Source organism: Mus pahari, chromosome 15, assembly GCF_900095145.1.
Source record: "Mus pahari chromosome 15, PAHARI_EIJ_v1.1, whole genome shotgun sequence".
Lineage (NCBI taxonomy): Eukaryota > Metazoa > Chordata > Mammalia > Rodentia > Muridae > Mus > Mus pahari.
Window position 1 is genome coordinate 21,777,582 of NC_034604.1, and position 15,779 is coordinate 21,793,360.

Sequence of the window (15,779 nt, forward strand, 5' to 3'; positions counted from 1 at the left end):
TTCTTCCTTCCTTCCTTCCTTCCTTCCTTCCTTCCTTTCTTTCTTTCTTTCTTTCTTTCTTTCTTTCTTTCTTTCTTTCTTTCTTTCTTTCTTTGATATATTGTATCTGGTACATCTTTGAACAAGAGAAATACAAATCAAACAGAGAACTTGTGTGTCCTTAGAATACATGGATTATAGAAGATACAGTATAGGAAAGACTCAGGAGAAAGATGAAAGTGAGGGAATGTAGACATTGGCAATCATTAAGAATTTTACATGACACTGAGAGATTTTCTCATGAATGGTTGTACATTGTGGTGTGAATGAATTTGCTATAGCCTAGAGAGTGGGGGTCTTTTTTATTGGTTTATGTTAATAGGAAATTAAAACTCTTTCCCCTGGATACCCTGGAGGCAGCTTTCCCTACGTGCATTAAACACATGCACTTGGTTTTCTGGAAGATATGGATATAAGACACATTGACTGTCGTGAGATAGTGTGTGCTACTCTGTTTATGAGCATACTGTGAGAAATATAAAAAAAAAGCTTGATAGACTATTTTCAATGCTGAGGTAGTGGTGGTGAGTTCTGTGTATGAAGACATTCTAGCATAACAATCTTATAGGTTAGGTTACTTCTAAGATACTTCAGTTTTCCAGAAGAAACTGGATTACGTCTGAACATACTCAAAGCTGCCAGAGAAAATTTCAGAATGTGGGTGTCTGCATATGCATAGGCATGGTTCAATATCCTTACTCTATTTAATTCTATGGTGTTAAATAGCAGCTAGGGAACTGTATATTTATTTTCTGCCCATCTCAGACCCTTTTAAAATTAAACTCTGCTTCAGTCTATGTGGGATGCAATGATAGAGATAAGAATTGTGAGCTCACCAGATTGTGAAGTTGGAGAACTTTGGGGGGGGGGAATGTCGCATGAAGGGCACATTTTTTAGTGCAGTAACTGACAATTATCTTCAAAGAGGTTTCAAACACTGCCTCATAAATGTAACATCCCAATCACATCCTGATTATTTAATGGGGAGATATGAAAATTCAGTTGACAGACCTGACACTTGCAGAAGGGTATTTTCATCTGGAATAGGCAGAAAAATATATCACTGAGAGAAATGACCTCAGCAAGTATACAGCACAATGGCGCTCACAGGGTTAATCCTGATCTACTGAGCCTCTGTGTCCCCCTACCCCACCTCAGTCACAAACACACACACACACACACACACACACACACACACACACACACACACACCAAAACAACTGTTTATTTGGGCTGGAACTATTTCTTCCTGTTAGCCATGCAATGCCCAGTCACAGCTAATAAGACACAAGTAGCTTGTCCCCTTACTAATAAAGAATTCTCCATTCCCCTCTCTACATGCTCGGGATTGAACTTAGAAGCTTATAGCTAGGCACTATGTATACATATTTCTGAGTTTTATGCTCAGCAACACATCTATTTTATCTAATTCTTATGACAATTGAAATATAACCCAACAAGCCTCACGTTTTACATATTCTATTGATATCAGTAACATGATTTCAGCTTGACATATATTCAAGTATACTTTTAGTCAGAAGAGTCTAAGAGACTCCCCAAAGAATATACCACCATGATCAGCTTCCACTAGACTTGAATGGAGGACTGTATTTCCCAAGATATCTGACACCTCAGACAAAAGAGTGGGAGGAGTTAAGTTGGAACTGACCTGAGGACAAGTTCTCACAGTATCCAAAGATGCTATGCAAACTGCTAAGGGAGAAATGCAATCCATGATCCCAGATGTAAAGCCTATGAAGGGAAGCAACAATCACTTCTATAATATATCTCTAGTGATATAACAGTTAAACTTCTATCTTTGTGGTATTCCTTAACTGACAAGACTGCATTCATTCCTGGGTAGTGGTCTTTATGGGGCAATCTCTCATACCTAGAATAGGAGGAGAAACCTAGAAAATCAGTGAAGTCCATAAATCATTTTGTCATGAGGTGTCAGATATCCGAAAACAGCCACGACCTCACAACTTCTACTGAAACAATTACCATTATAAATAATTTCAATTTCGTCAATAAGACTCACATAAAATTATGACTACAAAATTAAATAAAATTGTAAATTTTTGCTTATTTCATTGCTTTTTATTTCTAGAATTTATATCTAACATCCACTTTTATTACAAATGTAGCATATTAATTTATATGTATCTGTGTGTAATGAAAATTGAACTTGCTGTTTTTCAATAAAAAGGGAAGCATACAAGAAGAAGCATATGTGAGTGCATACGTGTGTGTGCGTGCGTGTGTTTGTGTGTGTACGTGTATAGGTGTGTGTGTGTGTGTGTGTGAAGACCTGATGAGGATCACTGGATTTGAAGCTGAAGGTGTACAAAGGATTACTCAAAACATGCAAAACTTCTTTTGTAATTATTCCACAGAGTAGAGGACCATCTCTGCCAGGCAGTGACCAAACTAATCACTTGGAGGAGTTAGCAATTAGCTGCCAAAAATGTGTAACCTAAATGACACATTTCAATATTTTTAAAGAATGCAATCCAAAATTCCTCTCTGTCCAGCTCAAGGCCCTGCCGCCTAATGCTTTCTAACATCCCATGTATTGTATATCCAAATGAACTTTCATTTCCACCTGAATAAACCGCCTGTTTTTGCCTCCTGAACAGAGCAGGATTTCATTCACCTAGACTTCTTTTCCTCTGTGGTTTATCTGAAATGCCTTGCTTTACCCTCTTGACCTCTTTATGGTGTCCAGAGCATAGGCATCCTTCAAGACCAAGATCAGCTCCCCTCTTCTTCAATCTTCTTGAAACACTTCATCCCACAATTTTCTCTTTCCTTTCTAAACTAATAGCAGTTTCTTTTTCTGCCACTCATTTGACAATCAAGTATATAATGCATTGTGACAGTTCTGATATTCCATTGTGCCATATCGTTATTTCCCTCTTCTGTTTTTAGTTTTTTTTTCTATTTGCGGTCGCATTTGACTTGATAACTGTAGCTTCACTCAAACGTCCTTTATGGCTAGGACAGATTTCCCTTCTTTTGTTCTCTTCTCCTTTAATCTGTGCCCAGCATACAATTAGATCCAGAGAAAGGGTTTGATAACTATTACTTGTTAAAATATAGACCAGGGAGTTCCATTTGATGCTACATTTCCTCACCAGCAATTAGAATACCTAAATACTGTCATAGGGCTGACACACAGATTATATAAAGAACACAAATAAAATGTAGGGTGAAGCAGTTGGTACTTGGAAAGTCTTTGGAAACTCATAATCCCCAGGACTAGATCACTAATGAAGACTTATATCACAAAACTCTGTGGTTGTTTTGATTCAGTAGCTGGACAAAGATGAATGATTTATGATATGTTTTGTTCTTTTAATCCCTTAAACTAGGCATTAGTGAAGGAGTGGTATATTTTCATTTTTGTGAGCCTTCTTTGATTAGTATATCAATTATTAGTGTATCTAAAGTGTTCTTATGATCCAGAGAAAGGGTAATATTTTCTTGACTCATTTGTAATTCATGTTAATAGTTGATAGCTTCTGACAATTCAATATACTGACCATCATGGAGAAACAAAAGAGGAGAGAAATAGGCAGCTACACCTGTAGTGGCCTTAATCAGACCTGAAGCTTCCTGCTGACAGATATTTAACTCATTAGTTCTGTTTGGCTGTTGGTTTGACACCATCACTATAATACAATATGAAGTGCTAATTATCACAAAATCCAATGATGCAATTTACTAGGAGAGGAAAACCTTTTCCTCTTTTTATTGGAAGCTGCCTGCTCCTCTGTTAAATTTGATCAGCATTTACTGTGATGGGTGAGAAGACCACAGCTCCACATTTGCCGTCAGCCCTAGCTAATGCAAAGGACAATTCACTCTCAATCCATGTTATTTTTCAGATAATTCAGCACATCATTGGCTGCTTAAGAGTTTCTGTTGGTAATCTAAGGAGACAAAACAGATCTGAGATGCCATGTCTTTTCCAATGGGGAGTCTGGCTAAGCCTGTTGAAGGGTAGGCAGGGGCTGGAGCCTTAGTCTGTCTGTTGGCTCTAAATCCATTTGAGTGTTTAGCCCTGCGTACTTGCCCAACCATTCTATCCCATTTCCTAGATTAAATGAGCTGGTCAGTTTCAATATTCTACCCAGGTCCAGATTTCTTAGAAACAAAGTTACCATTATAAGAGGAGAGAGAGAGAGAGAGAGAGAGAGAGAGAGAGAGAGAGAGAGAGAGAGAGAGAGAGAGAACGCTAATATCCTCTCAGTTCAGGCTAGGGCTTCTGAGCTTGCCTTTAAGGGTTGTTTTTGTTGTTGTTGTTGTTTGTTTTGTTTTTTCCAAACTTTTCCTCAAAATCACTGTCTTCTGAAACATTACATTCCTGTGGAGTCTTCGAGTTGTCAACACATCATTCTTGTGATGCAGTTAATTTCTCCTAAGCCCTGTAAGAGACACCCTTTGTTCTAGTCAATAAACACCTGAACATATTTGTAACCCAAGACATCCTTTACTCCACTCATCCATTTCAGTTTTTTCCATCAGGCCTCCCCATGGGCTTTTCTTCTGTTTCTCCTTACCCACCTTACCTTGGCATTGGTATGGTCAAAAGCCAGAATGACTTCACTAGTGATAAGGTATGGGGGACACACTCTTGGTACGTGAGAGGGTGTGGACTGGTATGAGGACGTGGATGAAAGGACAGAGCTTTTATGCTGTTTCTGTGATGAACCCCCCTCCCCCATTTTCTAGACCATCAATGTACTTGTTTCTATAGCACCTTCTTTACTTAAATACAATGGGAGAAGAAAGACATTGCAAAATTTCAGCGTACAAGACATCTTAAAAAGTATACTTTAGCCACATGCACTGAATGAAATATTGAGTAATTGGTATATTATTTTTAAAAGCAACATTAAACAACACTGTAGGACTGACTGATTACATTACCATGTCTGTCTTCTCATGTGTCAGCAACAAGTAACACTGAAGGAGGCCTAATTATCATATTCACAGGGGTACAGGTAGTAAAACAGTTATGTTGTGCTCTGCTCAGGATGCTCAGAGCTGAAATAGATAGACTATGTAGGAGACTGGTAATAGGTAATTATTCTCTACTTACATATTCAACCTCATAATTCTAAATTAAGGTAAGTGGAAAAAGCTTATAAAATATTCAAAGCTCCTTTATCTTTCCTCCTCCCTCTTATTAGAAACTGTGCATGAATTTGCATAGAATAAACTGAGCTCATAAATCAAAGAAGAAACTGCAAGAATGCTCTTTGTAAGTTATAATTTAAGGTTAACTGTAGCACATTTTGCTTACTGTATTATTAATGACTTTCGTTCACTCATGACAAGATTACATATTAAAAATTGTTGGTAGACAAAACTCAGCTCACAATCAATTTGCTTCTTAATGTGAGCAATCTGTGTGCATCCCCACAGCGGAAGCAGGTTTAGCGAGGATAATGGAAGGAGTTCCTTGGAAAGATCCTGTTCACACCAGTGTGCTCCCTTAGGGGTGTGATTGACAGGTGGCTCCAAATGAGAAAGGGGGCACTGAGGAGAGACAGATCTTGAATGTGTTCTCTCTGTGGCTCAAAGTGACTATACCCCACACGTGCCCTATTTCCCCTTCCTCAATACTGAGTATTTATGATTTCCACGCCTTTACCTGAAACCTCATCTCTGAATCCTTACAAACATCTTTGTGTCCTATACCTAAACCCAAATTATTTCTGAGTGGTTTCTCACATCAAATTCTCAGGGACTCTGCTCATTTCACTTGCTTTCTCTTCCTTCTGCATGTGTCACATGTCATTCTTTGTTGTAGCATTTCTGGTTTTCTTTCTTCCCTTCAAACAGAGTCAATGCTGACTCTAGTTGTAGCTTCTGATTGACCAATCCTCTTTGTATTTCCTTTGTCCATCTGAGAGGTAAGTTGTTCAGAATAATACATTTAGATACTTGTTGCTTTTTTTGTGGCAAACATTGTCCTAGTTTGGTTTCTGTTACTATAATAAACATCATGGCCCAAAGAAACATTGAGGGAAGAAAAAGGCTTTATTTGGCTTACATTTCCACATCACAGAACATCTTGGAGTCAACATAGCAGGGATTCAAGCAGGAATCTGGAGTCAGGAACCGAACCAGAGACCATGGAGAACACTATTTATCCAGCCCAGGGCCACTTGCCCAGGGATGGTACACTTTCCAAATGGAATCTTCCCTTCTACATAAGTTAGCAATTCTAAAAACTAGCTTAAAGAAGTGGTCACACGCTTGTCTCATGGTGACAATTCCTTAGTTCAGTCTTCTTCTTCTCAAATATGTCAAGGTGACAATTAAACTCAGCTATGGCAGACATAAGGACATCCTTCCTCACTTGGAGAATCAGAGAGATAGAGTATTCACAAGGGTGGAAGTTAACGTGAACAGTTTTGATACTGTACCTGACTGAGGTTTGTGTTGTATACCTGGTCCTGCATAGGATACATTTTGATTAAATTACATTATTCTGGATGCCTTTTGATGTTCTGAAACAAACAAACAAACAAACAAACAAAAAGACACATCAAAATATTATGTTGCCTCACTTAGTGATTTTAATCATAGTATTATAAATTCACACAAATTATCATTCATTTGTTAAGGAATATGTTGAAGTTATGTCAAAACTTTAATCACATTTGAAACAGTTGAGATTTCTACTTGTAGGGTAATCTACCTTTGACTTCAGAATAATGACACTCATATAACTGCTAAAAATTTGACAATTGATTCTACAATACCACAGAAGCAGATCCACACAGACACGTTTCTTAACTGATGCTAGTTTTTCAAGGAGACAACATTTTTCATTTTAGTCTCCCCATATTCAAAGACCCCAGTCCTATATTGTTCTCAAGAACATCACCAGAAAAAGGTGGACATTTTCAGAGTGACTTGATGCATATTCATAAGAGAGAGAAAATTAGTGTGAAAGGGTCTGAGGTGAGCATGGACACATGAGAAGATACCGGACTCATCCTGAATGACACAACCCAAGACACCATGAATGACACAACCCAAGACAGGAAATGGGAAGGCAATGGCGATTCTGTATTTTCTTCATCATGAGTGCTTTTGGGTTATCATGTCACCATTTCAATGGCCTTGAGCTTCAGCCCTGTAGCAGAATCAGTAGCTCACAACCCTGAGTCCCTTGCTGAAGTGCTGAGCATGTGTTTTCAATATCTTCCTGTCCACACCTCATGTTTCCCTGAAACCACCCAAGGTACCTCAGAATTGTGATGTCCTGAGCAGATCTAGGTTTTTAGCACAGGCTAATAAACCCTCAATTTTTCTTTCTCTGTGCATGACACCGATATTCACCCAGCCCTTGGAACACCATCTCTGAGTCACTGCAGCCTCTGGGCTCCAGAATACAAAATTCTAACCGTCATCTCCCAGATCATCTATCAATACAGCTGCTGGGTCTCTCCCAGCAGAAGTTTTTGGCCATCTGCCTATAATCTCTACTGCTATAAACTCAGCTATCTAAATCCAATCTTTGTTCATAGCACTCTCCTAATTTTAAACCTTTCACAGGTTCTTTATATGTTATAGCATATTTTCAGTATGTTATGCAGAGTTCTTCATGAGTTCGTCATGTCTGCCTTTTCATTTGTTCTTCTGCTTCTACTATATGCTGATTGAATTAAAATCTTTCTCTCATTTCTTTGTTTCTCTTTCTCATTTCTCTTTTCTCTTCTGCCTCTTAAATTTTAGGTAGCAACTCTATTTTACATTCAGCCAGAGGCATAGCTTTTATTTCTGTGATGTTACTAAAAATGTTAATTTAATTCATTAAAAATGTATTGTGCATCTATTATGAAATTCTAGGAGTTAGGAAATTGGGAGAATGAAGACAGCTGAGTAAAAGTCCAGAGGGTAGGAAAACAGAGATGACCCTGAGGACCCTGGGAATTTTTAGCAGTTCCTTTCCTTTCCAATAGCAGAAGTCAGTAGCCCTGGGGACCAGTTGTACTGAACAGAGGCCACTCTGCCCTGGGACCAATTGCTGGCCTGACCTCCTTTGAATGGAGACCAAGTAACGGTTGCAAGTTGATTGACTAATATTTAAGAATTATTTCCCCAAATTTTACAACACAGGCCACAATATCCTATACCTAGAATCAAAAATTGAAATCGGATTCCTGTTATTACTATGCTTATTTTTCATATGGTTACATAACTCTAGCTGAGTTTGACTGTGAGATTTTAGGCTCTTTAATTTGTGGAGGTCATTTTGCTATGGGCAGGTGTTCAGTTACTCAATTGTCATGAGGTCCATCAGAGAAAAAGTCCTTTATAATTAAAGTGCCATATTACCTTTGCACCTTGGTGGAAACTGAAGTGCATCAAGCTTGGAGAAAGAAGGATCCAGACTGTATACCTAGATAAGGATTTTGGATTCTTACTCTGTAGAGCAGTGACCAGAGAAAAAGGGAATCTAAGAAAAAACACATACATAGAGAGGAACCTCAAGGAAGACAAGGCACTCCTCTCAGCCTCCCACCTGTTAAAGAGTCAAGGTAAAATCTAAATATTACAACAGGGGAAAACCGTATTATTTGAAAGCTACTCCCTCCAAAGTCACAAAATCATTCATTACTAATCATCAATTGATTGATGCAGACATGGTAGAGGAGTTCTGAGAGGGTCAGATCAATGCAGACTGGGGAAGCACAAAGGAACTGGAGTGTGAGAGGGGAGACGAAGCCCTTGCCAAGGCGGGAAGGCCAGGGCACCCCTGCATTTTTGGCATTCATACTTTCTGAATTACCTCTCTGAGTGCATATGCTAATGGCTGCCTGATCAGAGGATGTTCTGTATATGTACATAGGCACATTGTACCTATGTGCCTCAGGGTTGAGCTGAAGTTCCCTGGGTTAGGTCTTCTGTTTCATGTTTAGTCATTTTTATGCTAAAGCACATCAAGGACATCTTCATTTCCCCTCCTCCCTAATTCTGTTCCTCTGGAAGATGTGGGTTAGTAGCTATGGCCATTTTTATTAATTCCTTTCGAGTTCTCTTCCTATGCTGTCCTCGGAGTAGATCAGATCAATTAATGTGGATATATTCACTCATGCACATTTGAAACATAAATGACATCATTTGTATACATAGTGGTGACCCCTGATTTACGATGGCTTGACTTACAATTCTGTGGCTTTATGGCTGTGCAAAATGTGATACTCCCTTAGCAGAAACTCTTCTTTGAATTGTTACCTTTGTCTTCCCTAGTGATATGTGATATACTCTCTTGTGATGTGTTCCACCAAGAGTGAGTGACAATTTCCAGTTCACCAGGTAGGGAAGACTCTGAGCTGGAATCCTTGCTTGGTTAGGTGCATTTGCATTAAGTAGGCATCATGTTGATGGAGAGTCATGGTGCCTGTGTGTTCAATTTAGGATATCTTCAAGATTTGAAGGGATCATCATGCGTTACATAGTATGACTCTCAGGGGTTGCTTACTTGTGGTGCACACACACCTTTTCACTTCGTATTCTTTCATATTATGATGTCTGGTAATAAGGATGTCTTGATATATATCTATATCTATATCTATATCTATATCTATATCTATATCTGTATCTGTATCTGTATCTGTATCTGTATCTGTATATGTATCTGTATCTATATCTATATCTATATCTATATCTATATCTATATCTATATCTATATCTATATCTATATCTATATCTATATCTATATCTATATCTATATCGATACAGATACAGATATAGATAAATTTATACAGTTTCTTACTAACTCACATAGATGTTTACAGCTGCTTTTCTATAACAGATAGTAATAATACATAAACATTCCAGTACTTAAAACTTTGGACAAAGTATACTTTTTAAGTAGGAAAGGCTAGCGAAAGTATGATGTTGAACAGAGCAATTAGTTTGAATAATATGAAGATTCAGTTTGTGTTAACTAAAATTTGGAATGTATATAATTCTCAAATCTTCAAACCAAAGTTATCATTTTTTTGTTTTTGAAATATATATATAACACTGATGTTACACTACTATTTTAAGATATATCTTTTTTGGATATCAGCAAAATTCAGCATAATTTGGGTAATTGCTCATTTTATTTTTCAAGTTTATTTGTATTGTTCTCAGTAATTCATTTATCTTATTATATATGTTCATTATTATTAGAATTAAATCAATTGGAATTTCACTGAATTTTTTTCCATAAACACAGGGACCTAAGCCAAGAGACACAAGTGTGAAGTGAGCTAAATAATCAATTAATCAATACTATTCACTAGGCAATTAACGTGTCTGACCTGTGCTGGATGTTATTGTGGATACAGGTCTGCCTTTTAAGAAGCTTATGTGATTGCTAAGAGTGATAAGACTCAAAGTGCAATCAATGACATCACCACTGTTTACTAGACTGACAGACTAAGCCACAGAGAAAGGGAGGCTCTGTAGACTGAACAAACTAGAGAGGGATTATCAAAGGAGAGAAGATTCTGATTGGAGAAGGATGCTGAGAGATGCAGGGTTATTTTAAACTCAGAAGAATGATCTCAGTCCAAGTGGTAAGAGGCCTGTTGAAGGCAACCAGGGGTTTTGTTATCCAGAAGCAGAGATTATGAACCCCTGTGCCTGCTTGAGCTGCTGTGAGGACTGCCCCAGACCCACCTCATTATGGGGTACTCACCTCTGCCATTTGTGTCTTTCTTGACTTTGGGAAGCTGTGTCAAGGTTCAGGAAGACAGATAAGGACGATGCACTCTTTTACTCTTCTGACTTCACTAGGTCCCCCAGGAAGCTACTGGATCTGGGGCCTGCCTGATTGCAGCCCCCACAGCCTCATCATTTTGTCCAGAGGTGCCATTGGTGCAATTACAATCCAAACTCAGAGTCAGTTACCCACTGTGTGAAGCACCCCAAAAGATTGCTTTTTCCCTTTTCTGTTAGTATCACACATAATTGCACTCTGTGTGTTTCCTAAATTCTTATTCCTTACTGTAATGTCCACAAGGATCTTGGCTGATTACGAAGTTCCTCCATATCCTGTCACTGACCTCATTGACACATTCCATAAGTTTTTTTTTTTTTTCTATTTGATTCATCAACTGTACACTTATCTTCTCCTATCAATTATTCAACTCCTTGTGAGCAAAGAATCACTATGTTTTCCCTGCTGAGTTTTCCATATGTTCATCCTTTCTTCCCTCTTCCTCGTCTCTCTACTCATGTGAAGTTAGTACCTCCCATACGCTAGCATTGTATTGATGTTTTATTTTGCTGGCATTGCTTTGTGTTTCCCACCTGCTGTCCCTTGAGATTTCTACTTCTTGGACCTCAAGGACACTATGAGCTAATCCAGGGCATAGAATTTCTAGAGCTTCTTGTTTGATACAACTTGAAGCAGAAGTTCTGATCCCTGTGCTTTTCAATGTCACTGTTCTGTGTACTACTTACCCTTGGGGCCTATTTAATGAGATCAATCAATCCATCATCAATAATTTTCCAGCTGGTAAGTACTGTAGAATGAGATGAAAATGATAAGATTTAATCTGAACCCTCAAAGGCAGCAAGAAATGGAAACAAGAATGAGAAGGAGGAGATAGCCATAAATTAACATCTGGAGCATCACTTGATGAAGGGAGAGATAGTGCCAGCTTCCAAACATTTTCCAAAAAATAACAATAGCTTTATTCCATACTTGTGTCATAACCAATGTTCTATAGGCTTGGTCTACTAAAAAGATTGATTTGTGAAGAAGTTGGAGCACATTTCAAGAAGTCAGAATCTACTGTCTTTTTCGAAAATTCCACATAAATACATCTACCAGCAATGGAAAACACAAGTGAAGATAATGTATGAACATTTCAAATAGACGGTGAGACTTTAGCTTTATGCCTTAGGGACTAACTAAAGAAATTAAGCCAAGGTCTAGTTATTTGGGCTGAACAAACACAATGGGAACAGGAGGAACTATATGGGATATATGGTTACTTATGGAGTACTACCTCGTAGTCTTGAGTATTTATAGACATTAACCTCCAAATAAGATGGTAGTCTTGTCTGGTTCTGGTGCAGGAACCACTCCATGTTAATCTTAGTGTCTAGACTTGTCAGAGCTAATATACCGATGTTATGTTTTGAGAAGAGCTCTGCAAGTCAGAAAACTTGAACTTAAGCAGGGTTCAATATAAGAAGTCCAGAAAACAAAGAGTTAAAACATACTCCCCACTCTCTGAAATAGTTGGAGTTTTCCAATATATAAACATAGTGTGTGTGTGTGTGTGTGTGTGTGTGTGTTTTCTCTTGGTAAGTAGATATTTTATCGCCTTTTTGAAGGGAAGTGAAACAGAAGTGATGATATTAGAGACTGGATTGTAAATAATGAGGAATGTTTAATGGCACAACAGAGATGGCAAGAATTAATTTTTTTTATGTATTCAGGCCAAGAATGCTTTGGGCTTTTAAAGGGTGGGATAAGAAGTGATTTAAATACTTTTGCAGAGGAAGGAAAGGTTCATGCTCGTACTGAGAAAACAGCATGATAGGAAGGGATGTTGGAAGATGTGAGGTCTAGGGACAGGCTAGACAATTCATGCTTTCAAAGTAAAGGCAGTCGATGTAAAAAGAAATACATAGTACTACCGGAGGACCCAACAATACCACTTCTGGGCATATATCCAGAAGATCTTCCAACTGTTAATAAGGACTCATGCTCCACTATGTTCATAGCAGCTTTATTTATAATAGCCAGAAGCTGGAAAGAACCCAGATGTCCCTCAATAGAGGAATGGATACAGAAACTGTGGTACATTTACACAATGGAGTACTACTCAGCTATTAAAAACAATGAATTTATGAAATTCTTGGGCAAATGGATGTATCTGGAGGATATCATCCTTAGTGAGGTAACCCAATCACAAAAGAAGTCACTAGATATGCACTCACTGATAAGCGGATATTAGCCCAGAAACTTAGAATACCCAAGATACATTATGCAAAACACAAGAAATCCAAGAAGGATGACCATTGTGTGGATACTTAATTCCTCCTTAGAATAAGGAACAAAATACTCATGAAAGGATGTAGGTACAGAGACAAAATTTAGAGCTAAGATGAAAGGATGGACTATCCAGAGACTACACCATCCGGAAATCCATCCCATCATCAGCCACTAAACCTAGATACTAATGCACATGCCAGCAAGATTCTGCTGAAGGGACTCTGATATTGTGGCCTCTTGTGAAGCTATGCCAGTGCCTGGCAAACATAGAAGTGGATGCTCACAGCCAGCTATTGGATAGAACACAGGGTCCCCAAGGGAGGAGCTAGAGAAAGTACCCAAGGAGCTGAAGGGGTCTGCAACCCTGTAGGTGGGACAACAATATGAACTAACCAGTACCCCCTGAGCTTGTGTCTCTAACTGCATATGTAGCAGAAGATGGCCTAATCGGCCATCACTGGGAAGAGAGGCCCTTGGTCTTGCAAACTTTATATGACGCAGCAGAAGGGAAGGCCTGGGCCAAGTAGTGGGAGTGGGTGGGTAGGGGAGTGGGGTATGGGGGGGAGGTATAGGGAACTTTGGGATAGCATTTGAAATGTAAATAAAGAAAATAATAGATAAATAAATAAATAAATAAATAAAAAGGAATATAACAATAACAACAAAAAAGAATGTGTGAGAAATGCAATGTGATTTGCAGAGGAAAAAAATGACAGAACTCCCTGAACTATGGGAAGTAACTGGGTCTGTCCTGACAATCCCTGGAAGATATCCTCATGGTGGCAAAGATATCATTTTACACATACTCTCAGGGCTATACATACCTCAGCCATACCTTTACAAAGAAATAAATGGTTGGCATAACTGTACCTTAATGGAGTTATATAAGCATTTTTGATAAGGCCGAATTTTATTCTGAAGATTGAGTTGAGGGTAGATCATGTATACAATGTATAATATTGTGTGTGTGTGTGTGTGTGTGTGTGTGTGTGTGTGTAAGGGAAAATTAATGAATACCATTCATAAGGATAATGATGATGATAGAACATTTTATAAGAACTTTCAAATAACACTATTGAGTTCCAGTGATAGACTTTATATAAAAACTTTACATAATTTAAAGATTAACCATCAGTTTTTATGTGATTGAGCATTTTGTGTTTTAACTAACAACAGTATAAATTCATTATTACTGTTTCAATTATTTTATTTAAGGTTATAGGAGCTTAAAGAAGGTAAGTAATTTGCCCAGGGATGCATAGACAATGAGTGGTTGAGCTGGATTTAACATCACATCTGATAGGAGCTACTAAGCCCTTCCCTGCATCAGAAACCTTCACAAGCAGTATGATAAGGATTGGCCATTGTAGACTTATCAAAATATTTAAATGAATTTTCCAGAAGTAAATGATCATTGAATTCTATTATCTCTGAGTCTCCTTTTTCAACATTTGCCTTCAGCTGAGAGCCTAGCTGCTTATTTTGTCTACATGAGCCACATTGCTGCCTTATTTTGGATTTTTCATTTTGGTCTCTGTAACGTGATGATGAGTCTTGTGAATGACAGCTCTTAGGAGATTTTATGACTTCTCTTTCCCTGATAACCAATGCCTCACTTTAATTTAATAGGGTTTGTTGTGTTTTGTTCTTTCCAAATTGCCTGCATCAAATCTTTCCAATTTAGATCTCATGAAAGAAATGATTATAACTCTTTGTATACATATTTTATTGGTTGATATATTATTTAATTAAAATGTGTCATTATAATAATGTTCAAATAGAAAAACCATCTTTGGTTATAATCAGGCTGAGTTAATAAGTATGGAATTTGTGAGTTGACAGAGAAGTATGTGTGACTAGTAACCAGAGAATTCACTTCAAATCAGAAGCACAAAGGGCGAGCTGAATATGATAGAATACTAACTAACCATAAGTGTGAGGAAGCATTTTGTACTATGACCCATTGTTTTCCCTCCTCCATAGAATCTGAAGAATATAATTTCATAAAGGATGAAGTATCAAAGGATCATTAAAGGGATGCTACTGTAAGGGTAAGTATTGTTTAACATTTTATATTTGTATAATATAGTCTATATGTAAGCCTAAGTATAGGTATTTTGGCAAACACATAGTTTATGACTCTTTTCTTTTAAGGCAAATGAATCTAGAGTGGTGAAAACCAGATTGCAGAGAAGTCAGGGGTGTCTAAATGGCTCAGCAGAGACAGCAGGTGCAAGCTATTCTTTTAAGGAATTAGGTGCCCAGGTAGAGGAGAACTGGGAACTTAATGAAGGAGCAAGGAGAGATAAATAAGACTGCAGTGCAGAGACAATGAGACCATGTTAATAATTTGAAAGAAGCATGCTGAGGGAGAGTGTTGTCAGGAGAAAAGGAGGAAATAGGATACAGAGAGGGTAGAGAAGATGTTCTATAAAAACAAAGTTAAATTTGATAAATTCGAGCCCCCTGAAAGAGCAAATTCTCTGGGACAAAGGCTAAGTGTGTTTGCCAGCTCTGTACTCCTTTGATAAAATACTCAGGTAAACAGTTTAAAGAAGTTAAGGTTTAACTTGACTCATGGTTTCCAAGGAATCATTCATTATTCACTTGGCTCTGTGGACGAAGAAGAAGAAGAAGAAGAAGAAGAAGAAGAAGAAGAAGAAGAAGAAGAAGAAGAAGAAGAAGAAGAAGAAGAAGAAGAAGAAGAAGA